The sequence below is a fragment of the Crocuta crocuta genome, unplaced genomic scaffold, assembly GCF_008692635.1.
Source record: "Crocuta crocuta isolate KB4526 unplaced genomic scaffold, BGI_CrCroc_1.0 scaffold78, whole genome shotgun sequence".
NCBI classification, from domain to species: domain Eukaryota; kingdom Metazoa; phylum Chordata; class Mammalia; order Carnivora; family Hyaenidae; genus Crocuta; species Crocuta crocuta.
In genome coordinates, this window is record NW_027532617.1 from 1,779,642 (window position 1) to 1,794,327 (window position 14,686).

General features: G+C 39.4%; 1 protein-coding gene and 1 pseudogene across 3 annotated transcripts in view; one reads left to right on the forward strand and one right to left on the reverse strand.

The window, feature by feature from the left end:
- The window catches only part of FAT3 (FAT atypical cadherin 3), a 520,003-nt gene that overhangs the window by 495,356 nt on the left and 9,961 nt on the right, over positions 1-14,686 (reverse strand). The window lies entirely within an intron of this gene.
- LOC144245165 (AP-3 complex subunit sigma-1-like) lies at positions 4,346-8,593 on the forward strand (annotated as a pseudogene).

Below are 14,686 nucleotides of genomic sequence, written 5' to 3' on the forward strand. Positions count from 1 at the left end.
ACAAAACAGATGATATCCTGCTCATGGGGACCATGTTCCTGGCCCCATCCAACCGGGTAACTCCACATGAAGCAATGTGTGCTACTTGCCAGAAGAAAGATAAATCCATGGCTTGGTAAATACAGAAATGCTGGATAACTGAATACTTCTGTGTTTAAATTTATGAGTGTCTGACAGTATCGGGGCAGGTGCTGCTGAGCATCCATAATGCCCATTACATTCCTTTTGGAATGAGGAAGCCTGAAAACATATAAGGAACAGAATCACTGTGCTCTGTGCTGTATACAAAATAACTCATTTAGTACAAATTAATCAGTTGTGCCATAAGCTAAACACTATGCTTTCTCAAGAAGAAAGACAGACTATTTCTTAGTGAACGAGAAGACTCAATGAAAGACAAGATAGAATGTTTTTAAAATTATTTTAACGTTTATTTATTTTTTGAGACACAGCATGACCAGGAGTGGGGCAGATAGGGAGACACAGAATTAGAACCAGCATCCAGGCTCTGAACTATCAGCACAGAGCCTGACACAGGGCTCAAAATCACGAACTGCAAGATCATAATCTGAGCCAAAGTCAGATGCTCAACCTACTGAGCCACCCAGGCACCCCGAGAAGATAGAATATTTTTAAAGAAGTCAAAAAAGTGTTGCCTACAGAAAGCGTATAGATGGGAGGGCAGGAGGGAGGTGACAAGTCCAAAGACCTAACTTGGAAAAACACCAAAGTACTTTTGCAAAGAAATACCAAAAGAATTCAATGCATATAAAATAGAAACTGAAGGACTTGAAGATGAATATATTCACAAAATCTTTAAGAGAGAAATGAAATTCGAGGCCCTTGGCACAGTCAAAAGAGCATGGAACATCTTATATGAAAAACCGTTGCTGAAATAAACCCAAAGTTCCAAACAGGATTTGGGAGGCTGCACCTGCTGAAGGGTGAGCTGCTTGGTGGGCAGAACTCACCAGTAACCAGTTTATGAGGCCTGGATGAAAGAAGAGAAGAAAGATAATAAGAAGAAGTATGTTGAGGACAAAGTCTTTCCGAAAATAGGAATATAAAGATTCACCCTAAGAACTTGCCAAGAGAGCATTAAACACACTGTAAGAGAAGAACAGGCAGGTGACCAGAAAGTCCTGGAAATCTGAGATCACTGCATTTATAAGAAAGTGAGGAACAGCTCTGAGGACATTTCTTTGGCTCTATTAGGGCATGAAGAAAGAAGCTTTAAGTTACTTACTAGGGCTCAATGAGATGTACTGCAAATCACTGAAAGTCAAATACATTTTTTAAATGTAATCTATGATCATCATTTTTGTCATTACCTTAAGTGGCTGGGAAAAAAATAAACCTCAAACTCCAGTGTTTGACAGAAAGCTTCACGTACGTTATCTGTGTCTCAATTTCCTTTGTCTACATATACATTATTCAAAGCTTTGAACCACAAAGGAACAAAGAAAGAAATGGAACAAATCCCCACATGCTCAGAGGCAAAGCCATGACCAGGAAACACATCTCCATCTAATCCAACTTTTGGAAATGAATGAGACAGAGACAAAAAGTGACACGTAGACATACACAGCCAGCCCTTCCTACTCTTCCTCCTTTCAAAACTACCTACTTGAAGGGCACCTGAGTGGCTCTGTCAGTTAAGCGTCTAACTCTTGGTTTCAACTGAGGCCATGATCTCCAGGTTTCGTTAAGTCAGAGCCCTGCATCAGGCTCTGTGCTGCCAGTGTGGAGCCTGCTTAGGATTCTCTCTCTCCCTCTCACTCTGCCCCTTCCCAACTCATGCTGTTTCTGTCTCTCTCAAAATAAACAAATAAACTGAAAAAAAAAACTTCTCTCATTTACATTTTTAAAAAAAGCACCTACAGAGCAGTGATCATATGCCAAGATCTGACTGGGAAAGGCACAAGACACAATTGAGCATATTTATTTAGAGAAATAAATCCTGCCTTCAAGGAGTTTACGATGAAGAAGGAATAAGACTAATACACAGCTAGCACTGAACAGAGATAAAGTATTGCCAGTGTGTGAACAGCGGGACCTGTACACACACATCTCGGGCATGCTCAGCAATTCAAACAAAACCAGCTGATCTCACAGAGCTAGTGGAAAACAGCCCGTTAGATACTTTGGTAGCATGAATATCAACTGGAAAAGTTCTACCATTTGCTCTCTGAGCAGCTGAACAGAATCAACGCAGACAGCATGCAGAATGCACTGTCTAAACAGGGTCTAAAATAACCAGATGACACTTTTTATTTCTCAGGTATAGGTGAACACAGCAGAATTTTTAAAAATTATCCTTTACAAACAAGGATGTTTAACCACTGGCAATAGCTCTTGCTCCTGGATGAATGCTCCTAAAAAAAAACATACATTCAGACTTTAAAGACAAATTGCTCAAAGTGTCAGTCCTAAAACTCACATCTTCATAAAACAAGAGGCAGTATGACATTTTGGGAAGATGAGGTATTTGGGCAAGTCACTAAACACTACCCCCCTTGGCGCCTCAGTTTTCTCATTTATAAAATGGGGAGAGGGCAGATCACTCACAGGGTGCCCGTAACAATAAAATAATATGACACATGCAATAGTCCTTTTAAAACTCTTCACCATTACACCATTGTGTGTTCTCTTCAAGTTGCTGCTGCCCGGTCACAAACATCTGCTCCTGCACATGAGCTCTTGCTGGGTTTCATCCATTTCTTCATGGGCATACAGTGCAGAAGCCATGGGTTTGGAATTTTGTAGCCTCAATAGTCTTAAGCCTTGAGAGCTGCTTCCAATTGAAAGTCATCTTTTTAATGTCCACTGAAGGGAATTTACTCTGTATTTATGGCCTGGATATAATCATTACCTTCCAATAAAAACAACTCATTAAATAAAAAGCAATTTTCACCCATGTGCTCTTAGGATATATTTGCTTACTTATGGAAATCCAATAGCCTCTTGCTCCATAATTTCTGCATTTCTCAGTACCATTATTTGGGGTTCGTATGTCTGTTCAAGAGTTGCCAAGTCAGAGCAACTCAGAAATGCTAAAGGACAGAAAACAATAACAATGAAAACCCAAGTGAACAAAAACACACTCCACTATCCATAATGAGAGATTTTAAGATCCATCTGAGAAAGACGGAGAACTGGTGATCTTCTTTCACCATCTGGTGAGAAGCCAAAACACAGCAAGGCTGGTGTTTCCAACCTCTTTATTAAGAATCCCATGTGCTGACTAGGAAATATTCCCTTGCCATGGAGAGAAATCTTCTTGAGAGTGACAAGCCATCTACTCCAACCTGGTGACCAAGCTCTACACGTTAAGTTAGCATCCGGGATGCCCAGAATGATTGACTGCTTGCCCAAGAGCCAACCCACACGCATGTTCCCCACATGGGCAGATTTCCCAAAGCAGTGCTGTCTGCCTGAAAACAGAACTGCCTGCAACAGCATTAAACAAAGCAGACAATTTAATTTTACAAAAGGGCTAGAAAATCGATCTTACAGCTGGAGAAAGTGCATTGTTTTGATCAGAACAAAAGGAAGCAGAAGCCTCTCTTTCCCACCCACCCCTAGCTGAGGGGCCTGGCCAGCCAATCCCAGCAGAGAACTTTTAACACCCAGAGTTCACACATGGATGTTAGGGTACCACAGGGGCATCACTTTGCTCAACACGCCCTGTCAGGAGCCACAGGAAGATGGTTTGTATTCATTCATGGTTTTAATGGCTCCCTAATACTTTATAATGATAATGCTACTGTTTCTCATTTCAGTGTCTAATGCTTTAATGTTGGGTTTATTTATCTTACCCAAAACAACATAATAATTGCAGAGTAGAAAAACCACTCTGGGAAAAGGAGTGTTTGCATATGCTAATGATTTAATTTAAAGAGTTCTGTGACTAAAAACTGAGGATGTAGGATTTTCAAAAAAAAGTGTGCTTTAATCTTTGCTTCAAATGTTATACATGATGTTTTTAGGTCAGTAAACAACAGAATGTAAAATACTAAGCTATAAAATACCATAAACAATGGTCATCTAAAAACCTTCCATGTATAAGATGCACAAATAGTCAACTCTGACATCAGCCACTCTAGTAAGAAGTGTTGTTTCTTAGACCCAGGCCAGTAATCATACCTCTCAGTAATAAATATGGTTAATGATGACAATCAAAGGCATTAAAAACACCTTCTGAACCATCATGACAGGTCTGAGCAAAACTGCTCCTCACAAGTCCTGAGTTCAAGGTTCCCTGACCAGCCACGGACCCTGGGAAAGCCATTTATCTCAGGAAATCTCACCTTCCTCAGCTGTCAACTCAGGCACTGGGCTAACCATGCTCCAAAGAATCATCAAAGAGTTTTTAAAAATCCAGCTCAAGGTCAAGGTGATCCTCACCTTCAACAACTAAGGGAAGCACAGCTCTCCATGTTCTACCAGCCCTACAGTGAAGACACACAATAACAAATCATCAGTGAAACATTCCATGTGGTATCTCAGAGACATGAAAATATTTGTGATCTCATAGAAGGAGGGTTGTTAATTGGAGGATCAGATAACAAACTGATTTATAGACATTATGCAACATTATAGTTTGTCTTCTGTATAGATTCTTCAGAGTGAACTTGACATTTTAGATCTAATTCAATCATGCAAGAAGCCCACATTTCATGGATTTCTTAACCATAATATGTATCCAGATCTGACCCCCAAACCCATCTCTCCCTGCCTTCTAAAAATCTTTCATAATGTCCTTTGAACTCAAGGTTCCAGGAAACATTAGACAAGTTTTCTGAAAATGTCTATGAACTGGATTTAATTTTCCATGTAAACAAGGTTAGTATTCGTGCAAAAAATGGTGACTGGGTTAATGGCATTGGAGACCAACATGAAGAAGATGGCTCCACAAACTGATGCACAAAATTAACTGGAGAAATCTGAGGTAACAGTTTTCACCAGCCTATTCTGTATCAGTCAAGATTTTTCTCAGATGGCTTAGCGGGAGCTCCATGCTGTAAAGAATATGAATCGTCCTTGGGCGCCTGAGTGGCTCAGTTGGTTGAGTGTCCAACTCTTGATTTCAGCTCAGGTCATGATCTCATGGTTCATGAGTTTGAGCCCGGAAGTCAAGCTCTGTGCGAACAGTGTGGAGTCTCCTTGGGATCCTCTCTCTTCCTCTCTCTCTGCTCCTCTCTTGCTCTCTCTCTCTTCTGCTCTTGCTCTCTCTCTCTCAAAAATAAATAAACTTAAAAAAAAAAGAATATGACTCTTCCTGAGATCCCAAGAACTATAAACATTTGTGATATCATTACAAAAGTGACAAACCTAGTCCTTTTAAATAAAAAATTGAAAAGCCTTCTCACAGGTAAAATTCAGGGGGAAAGTCATCCAAGTGTACCATGAAGTTGTTTACCAAAAACAGAAGAGGAGAGTTATAGCTTTTACCCTCGGATTTAAGCCAAGGTATCATACAGAAGATGTGTAATCAGTATGGAAGTTCAATGTCGCTTTTCTTGCTCAGTGATTTTAAAGAAATTAAGTAGTTTCAGTGTGATATTTCTCTCTTTCAAAACCTACATTCCTATGCCCATGTAAGACATGCCTCTATGTATTGGCTATTACAGTATTTCAAAAAGGATTTATCACATTTCTTTAAACAATGTATAATCCAAAACATCGGTGTTTTGTGTGGATCCCAAGTGCAGCATTCCATAATTCTTTCTTGTTTGTCACAACTGTTAAAGAACCAAGTGTGTATTGCATGAAAACATCATGACCTTTTCCTCTTAGTTTAAATAAACTCCAAGGTAACTGTACTTCAAAAAAAAAAAAAATCCAGTTCAACTATAGTTTTAGCAGAAAGCAAAGGTACTGTAATTCCTTGAAAATCAGTAATTTACATAGAGTACATGTATGTGTATTTATTTTTAAACAAGAAAAAACACTTCCACTTTTCCCACCTGCATGCCCTACTCTCCTGATGAGGATGGAAGTCTCCATGCTCAGTAGCTGGGACGTCACACTTGACACAGCAGATGCTTGATCCAATAGGTTTAAAGACAATACAGCTGATAATAATTGTGTAATAATAATAATTAATATATTATTTATATATTATTTTTATATATAATTTATAATATATATTTATATTTTTATAAATATATTTATATTTGTATATATTTATATTTATATATATTTTTATATATTTATATATTATTTACATATAATTAATAATAATTAATTGTGTAAATAATAATAATTTAAATAAAAGTATAATTGCTACAAAAGAGTACTCAGAAAAATGGGACTCCAGAAGGAAGACAGGAAATAAGTATAATTAACAAGACAGAGGGAACTGAAACACGTATTTCTCTTCTGAGGCAGATGAGGTGGAGTTAAAGGGAATTTGAGGTGGGGTCATTGATGTTGAGACTTTTGACTAACTGGGAAACACTTTCAACAGGATGCTTCTGTGTCTAACAAATCTGCATTTTTAATAATTGTGTCTTTTATATTATATTCTTCCTACAGGTAGTTCACAGTGGTTTTGTTAATCACAAAGGGTACTTAGCTGAGTTTGTCTGAAGCAGTCAACCAAGTTTGTTCACCATTTTTGTTGTCACCCCCCAAGCTGAAATAACCAGTTTACAAATCTAAAATTCCTTCAGGACGCGATCCAGAGGTCATCTGCTTAGTGATGCATTCTTTGGAATCCACTACCACGTGTATACTTTCTTTTTCCCTTACTTTCATTATTTTTCTGCTTAGAACTTAAACCCATCTAACATATTCCACACTAAACTTGACTATGATCTACTTCCCCATTAGAATGTTTCAAGGAAAAGGACTTTTGTCCATTTATTTGGCTCACTGGTCTAACTCTGCCTAGAACAATGCCCGGCACAGAGTTGGTGTTCAATATATTTAACACACAGTAAAACCTTGATTTGTGAACATAATTCATTCCAGAAACATAATCTAAAACACTTGTATATCAAAGCAAATTTCAGGAACTCAGTGGTGATCATGTGACATTCGGCGTCACATTACCACTCATATTGCAAGGCATCACTTGTTTATCAAGTTAAAATTTATTAGAAATGTTTGCTCGTCTTGCGGAACACTCACAGAACAAGTTACCCAGAATCCAAGATTTTACTGTATATATCATAACATATGACATATCATATATTTAAATATCAAATATATACCATAAATGATGTATAACATATACACTACTATGATATGTTATGTAATATGTTATTTTACATTAGGTACTTTATATATATAGTATTATATAGCATGTATTTATTATGTTGAATACATTTATTTAGTCTATATTATATGTTCATTATATATAACGAACAATGTATATATACAATGTATATTACATATAATATACAATGTATATAATACACAATGTATATTATAATAAATGATTAGATATTGCAGATATTCCCTTTAAGCTCCTAGCAACAAAGGCCCATGAGAAAGTGGGATGCAGAGTGGGGTGGGGGTGGCATTTTTCTAGGAGGGCCCAGACATGCAGACCCCAGGAGCAGTGTGTGGTCAGGACAAGTGCAAGGGCTGTGGAGTCAGACAAGGCTGAAGTTGAAGACAAGTTGAAGTCTTGGCTCTGTTACTTCCTAACTGTGCAACGGGGCAAGTTATTCAACCTCTCTAAACTTCAGTTGCCACATCCATAAATCTGCGATGTAAGAGTACCTGCCTCATAAGTTTCACATGAGGACTGAGTGAGCTCAAGTGTGTGGGACACCGTGCAGAGTATCTACCTAGCAGAGAGACTCTCCATAAGGGCTCGATGATGGTGGCGGTGATGCTGCTGATAAGGAGGATTAAAAAAAGTGACCATTACACTGTGACGACTGATGAAGACAGGACGGTCAGTTCAGCAGACAAAACTCAGAAAACGCCCATGTCTGGTTCCCTCTCTGCCTCTCTTTGCACTTCCTGCCCATGAATCATGCAGGCGCATTTGATAAAATAGCACTCAGCTGTCACAGACTCACAAGAAAGGAGATATACTAAAAAGGTGTTTTGCCCACGTCAATCGAAGAATACAAAGTGCTGGAATTTTTCCCTTGTAGATCTAGGCACTCCAGGGTCCAGAGAAACAGGAATCATAATGCCTTGACAAATCAGAGCCTTTGGGACATGTGTCCTTCTGTGCAGCTGCATGTGGAATGTGTCCTTCTGTGCAGCTGCGTGTGAAATGTGGCCTTCTGTGTAGCTGTGTTTTCTAAGAGGCTGAGCATGTGCTCAGGTAGCCCTCACAATCTTATGGGTTGAGTTTTGTTCCGCGTATGTGTTGTTCTGATGAAAACTCCCAGATGCACTGAACTTCTCTGCCTGAGCCCAGTTTACATGGTGCTGAGATTCACTCAGTCCAGCCTTCTCCGCCACCCTCCAGGTCCCTACTTGCTCCCTAGCCTCCCGACAGGAATACCTGCAACTACAGCAGAAAAATGAGCTCTCCCAGGGCACTGACTGTGAAGAGAGATATGCCAACAAATACTGGCTCCTCCAGCTGCCAGGCACACGAAGCACAACCCAGAAGAGCTGAGGGCTTAAAGCCCGGGTGGTTGAAGCTGATCCGTAAGAGGTCAAAAATGGGAAAGAGTCAGCAGAAGAACCGCTTGTCCTCCCCTCTGAGCCCAGGCCGAGGGGGTCCAGGATGCAAAAGTTCTACGCAATCTCCCTGGAGACACACAGGGAGCCTGCGAAATGTGCTGCATGTTGTTGTGAAGCTGTAACCAATTTAATAACGTACCAATTTATATTTGGTCTCCCTTTCTTCAGACCTGGCTTCCTTTTCCCCATCACCCGTGTTCCCTTGAGATTGCACCCTTAATAAAACATTAGGCTCCACTGTAACCTTCGCCCCAGGGTCTGTTTTCTGGGGAACGTGGGCCTCTACAATGTCTGGAGCTATTCGGTAATAATCAGCTATTACACTGCATAGTAATGAAGCAATGGGCTCCCTCTGGGTTTCAGCCTTTACGGAGACACTTAGGGCTGTGTATCCAGAGAGTGTCTGAAGTGTAGTGATTAAGAGCTCAGACCCTGGTGCTGGCCTGCCTCATTTAAATCCCAGCTCTACCAGAGCTGGGAAAACTCAGACAGTCATTTAAAATCTAGCTCTTGATTCTTCATCCATAAGATGTGGCTAGTTGGGTACCCACCTCATGGAATCCTTGTGAAAAGTAAATGAGTTAATACTTATTTAATGCCTAGCATTTAACAAACACAATAGGGGTTAGCTACTTACTTCTCTTGTTATCTGATTACCAGGATTACTTCTCACTGTTGTTATCAAGCCTTTCTACAGCGATATCTCTGCTTTGTAATTTCTAAAATACTGTAGGATAGATATCAGGAAATCTAGCTTATTAGAATTACGTGCAAAGTAAAAGTAAATAAGGTCGGGACAAAAAACAAGAGTTCAGGTATGTCAGTGGAAATTCTTTTTCAATTGTCTATTTACAAGGCCCCCCAAGCAATTTTTTTGCTTACATTCTAGTTCTTGAGTGTATCCTCCCAAATTACGAAGTTCTCAATTAGCAAGGTATTATTATACATTTTGCAGCCATGCTGTATGACTGTGGAATACAGAATTCTGACTTAGCGTTAACACCTTGGAGTGCCTACACTATCCTACTTAAGTAAGAAACACAAGAATTTAGTGATCCTGAACGGAATTCTCACTCACTCCAATTCTGATTATTTGCCCTCTAGGCTAAAACCACAGACAGATAAGACTATACCTACGCTTTCAGCAACTAGAACAATGTTTTATGAAATTGTTGTCCAAAATCAAATTGCTGTGTTTTCATTTCCAATTTCATAGGTTTTGTTTTGTTTTTATTTTAGAGAGAAAATGAGAGAGAGGGTCAGAAGGAAAGAGAGAAAGAGAGAGAGAGGGAGAGAGAGAGAGGGAGAGAATCTCAAGCAGGCTTCATGCTCAGTATGGACTCTGACACCAGGCTCAGTCCCACAACCCTGGGATCATGACCTGAGTCAAATTCAAGAGTCAAGTGCTCAACCGACTGAGCTACCCAGGCGACCCTCCAAGCTCATTCAGTTTAACCATGTGGTAAACACTCCTTTAGAAGTATCCTCAAGGGATGAGAAAGAAATACATGAACTCTCCCCTGATCTGGGGAGAGCTATAGGATAAGCATGAGGGCAAGGGTGGATTTTTAGGAGAAAACTTGAACTCTGTGCTCCATTTCCATGAACTCATTCAGGATCTCAGGGCCTCATACTACCTCAAGTCTGATATGATGTTCCAACTATAGAATTCCCTATCAAAACTGACCTCAAGACAGTGTATATTTTTTAATAATCACAGGATTTTATCAAGGCTCCAGTCAATGAAATCAGAAGCATACTACCAAAGCCAACAGCCCATGGAAATTATGGACTGTGAGATATACTACCAATATATACATTATAATTGTGATAAATTATAATTTATATAATAAATTTTAATAATAATATGGACATTATGGCTCAGCAAAATCCCTCATGATTCAGGAGAAACCCCCAAGTCATCCTTTTAGGGTATAGATAATGAGTCTAAATAAAAGAACTCCAGTAGTTACTAGGACAGTTCTCAAAGGCCCTTTTTATTTGTTTCTGGAACCCGATGTATCTTACTGTTGAATTCCCAAATGGTGTTATAAAACAGAATAGGCCCAAGGAACAATGCAATTGTCATGCCAGCCAACTGTTCCAAAAAGGCAGTGAGCCCAAGACTCTAAACTTCTTGACCTTGCAGATTTCTTACTCTTCAAGGGCTGTTTTGGCTACAGAACTTCCAGAGCACTTCCTTGAGATGCAGGGACACACCAGGGAGCCAGATCCACTCACACGCAACCTTGATCTTATACCCTTTGTGCTGTCTGTCTGCTGCTTCAATAGTACCTAAGAGGGATAAAGCCCTTAAACCTGGCCCGGGTGTCACTGGCACCCATCTTCAAATCAGGACTAGCCTTTGTGGCCTGGCCCAGCTCAGTCACTCCCTGCATTGACCTTGAAGATGTACTTCTTTCAGAAAAATGTTCATTTACCAGCATTGCTCGGCAGATGCCAATTTAACACGTAGCTATTAGAGTCAAAGCTTCCAAGCCCCAGGGAGGATGCTGACAATGTTCACATGGTTATACATTTTTATACTTTTGCAAAAGTAATATATTTTAACCACAATAATTTAACACATCTTTCTCTTTTCCCCCCAACTCCTCTTTTACATTCTGTATCATCAGGTAGCATGGCTGCAGGCATAAGAGAAAATGAAGTTAAAGATACATTAGGTTTGCATTCAGTGGCATATATTTACATGGTTCTCCAACAATCCCAGCTATAGACAAATTGTTGTTAGCTGTCCACTGCAGGAATGGCTTCCAAAAACACCCCTACCACCTACTGAACCAAGAGACCCAGCAGTATGGCATGGATATGAAGGACTAGAACTTACATCACTATATGAACATATCTTGCGGTGGACAGAATCGGGACAACAATTGTGGTGGGGAGAGGAAAACCAAGCTCAAATGTATGACGCCAGAAGCTAGCTTGTGGAAAACTTCCCAGTCATTAGATATGTACGCTTGTAACTAGACGATTTGGTTCTTGCCTACAGAGTCATAATCAAAATTCTCTCCTGAAATGCAGCAAACAAATTATAAACACACCATGATCTTTTTGTTTTGCTGATTAGATTCCCAGAAATGGAAATTACTGGACTCTTTTTGTTTACCAAGCACAGACATGTAGCAGTATTAACAGCAAATATGTCTGTCATAGCTCATACGAGAAAGAAACTCGATCGAGATTTTTTTTTCAAATTCGACACCAATGTAGAAAATTTACACAGCTTTACCAATAACAAGTCATGACCACAGAGTAACATGTCTAAACTCTCAACAATAAAAAACAAATTTCAATCAACCAGCACTGGAAGAAAACTAAATAATCTTTCTCCACTTTCTTTAGAAACAATTATAAAATTATTAGCCTCTGAAGAGGCAATCAAGCCAAACGTGCAACCAAAAAATGTAGGGGAATGTTATTAGAGAGGTATGTCAGGAGTTTAGTCAACAAAATATAATATTATTTTTCTGAGCTTTGTGACATTTGTGGTGTTTGTTGAGTTTTACACAACAGTTTCTTCCTCAGTTCAAACAAATGCAGCAATTTTGTAGTCATAAATGTTTACACTTTTTCTCAAAGCAGGCAACCAACAAATGATATGAGGTAGCTACTTCAAGCCTCACAAAACCTGGATCCGTTTCTGGGGTTAGGCATTCCTTGACAATTAAGCCTTGCTTATATATCATCATCAACTCTCACTTTAATGCTCTGGTTATCTCTCATACTGTCTTGCCTCCAATTGGAATTTGTAAAAATCATCCCACAATGCCAAAGGGTGATGCTGAGGCCACAATAAACATGATGGATGGCTAGCACAAGGCACTCACTTACTTTGTGTCACTTCCACATCACACGGTTTGCAATTACATGCTTTTCTGTCTGTACAGCTAGCCCTTGACTTAATCATCTCGGCATCCTTTTCTACTGCTAAGTACCAGTGCCCAGAGGGAATCCGGGAACTACAAATGTGGAAATGAGGGGAAAAAACAGGTGGCAAGAAAAAAGGAAGAAGCAAAACAGAGGAGAAGAAAGTAGACTTTTAAGGAAGCAAGTGAAGAAAAAAAACTGAAAATGGTTTAAGCTGTATTTTATAAATCTTGGGGATAAACCACAAAGGCTTTATGTTTTTACCATAGTTTCTCTGCGTGTGTGTATGTATGCGTGCTTGTACACCTCAATTTTTTAGCTTAACTGTTTCAACTTTTATTCACTTTTTTACTCAAGGCATTTCATATCCGTAAGCTACTTTAGCTCAGTCTTATTCTCACCACCATACTGCTTTTTAAAAGCAACTAGAATATTAACTATGTTATGCAAATGAAAATGTGAATTTAATCACAAAGAGTGGCCCTAGAGGAGACACTAAATCCTCCAACGTCCAAAGAGAAAATTGGAGACTCCTATTATATTCAGTAAGTCGTATACCGGTACCCAGAATTTAATATAAATGGAATTGAATTGAATCCTACACAGAACTCTTTGTAGATTCTGTCTGTCGATAAGACATGCTTTCAGAAAACCGGCAAGCTAAAACTACAGACTACATCCCATTTTCGTTTTCATTTCATTTTCTTTTCAATGAAACATTGTGAATGCAGTGGCATCACATAAATATTTATCAAACTCTATAATTCTTCCAAATGTAATGATAAATGAAAGTATCCTTCAACATGCATACAAAACACCTGCAAAAAACATTTTCAGAAGACCAAAATGGGATGCAAGCTATCTGAAATCAGAAGCACTAATAGATGAAGTCATCATTTGATAGTTTTTGTAACCTCTGCTTACCAGGCGTCTCAAGTTTTACTCTCTGTTAACTTAAGAAATAAAAATAAGGGAGCACCTGGGTGGCTTAGTCGGTGAAGCATCCGACTATGGCTCAGGTCATAATCTATTGGCTCGTGAATTCAAGCCCCACATCAGGCTCTGTGCTGGCAGCTCAAAGCCTGGAGCCTGCATTGGATTCTGTGTCTCACTGTCTTGCCCCTCCCCAGTTCATGCTCCATCTCCCCTCCCCTTCCCTCCCCTCTCCTCTTTTGTCTTTCTCCCTCCCTCCCTCTCTCTCTCTCTCTCTCAAGAATAAACATTAAAAAAAAATCTTTTTAAGAAATAAAAATAATTCAGCATCACTTGGCACTGGGGACCCTGACATGAAGGGCCAAGTGAGCCACTGAAAACTTCCATATTCATATAAAAGGAAGGTTGTTGGTTTGCCACACTATTTGTATTTCCACTTCATGGTGGTCATTATTTTTATCATTTGCTAGTTGCCCAAGGATAACAACAGCTCCAACTTGATACACAACACAGACATAATTACAGATTTGGACCAATAATCCTCCATTAAAATCTAAATTGTCTTCAGCCAACAGTTAAGAAAAGGTCAAGAAGAAGGCACCTGCTGAAAAGAGTCATAAAAACATGCTGTTCATTATTTTCCAGAAGCTTCTAATCCTCTCTCCCACCTGGCTTATATGATAGCTACTAAGTTCATCTGAATGTTGCACCATGTTCAGGGCTCCTCCGGGAAACATTATTTTTCCCTTAATAACTATGATCAAAAGTCTAGAGCTAAGGTTAAAAATCCAGAGCCAGGAAAAGTTCCTGCTGTCACTGATTATAACTTCATTCCCCTCCTTTGCTTGCTCTGGTCCCTACGGGAAATTTTCGGGGCAAGCTTGGGCCAAAATTCAGGGAGTCTCTCTGGACTTCGGTGGGTGGAGGTAAAAATATGGCCTTGAAAAAAAGAATGAGGGTGGAGAATGCCATTTAGTCCGGTATGATCAGGAATTGCACCAAAATCGCCAAATAACGTCTGTCTTATGGCTCAGCTTGTCAAAAAGGAGTTAACAGGCAAGTTTGGGGGAAAGAAGTTGGAAAGATTAACAGCCATCCAGAAGATAAAATAGGATTTCTGGCACCTCTGAATGTAAGAAAAAGAAAGCTTATATTTTATTACATTAGGTAAGAGACATGCTACTGTAGGAATTACCTACCC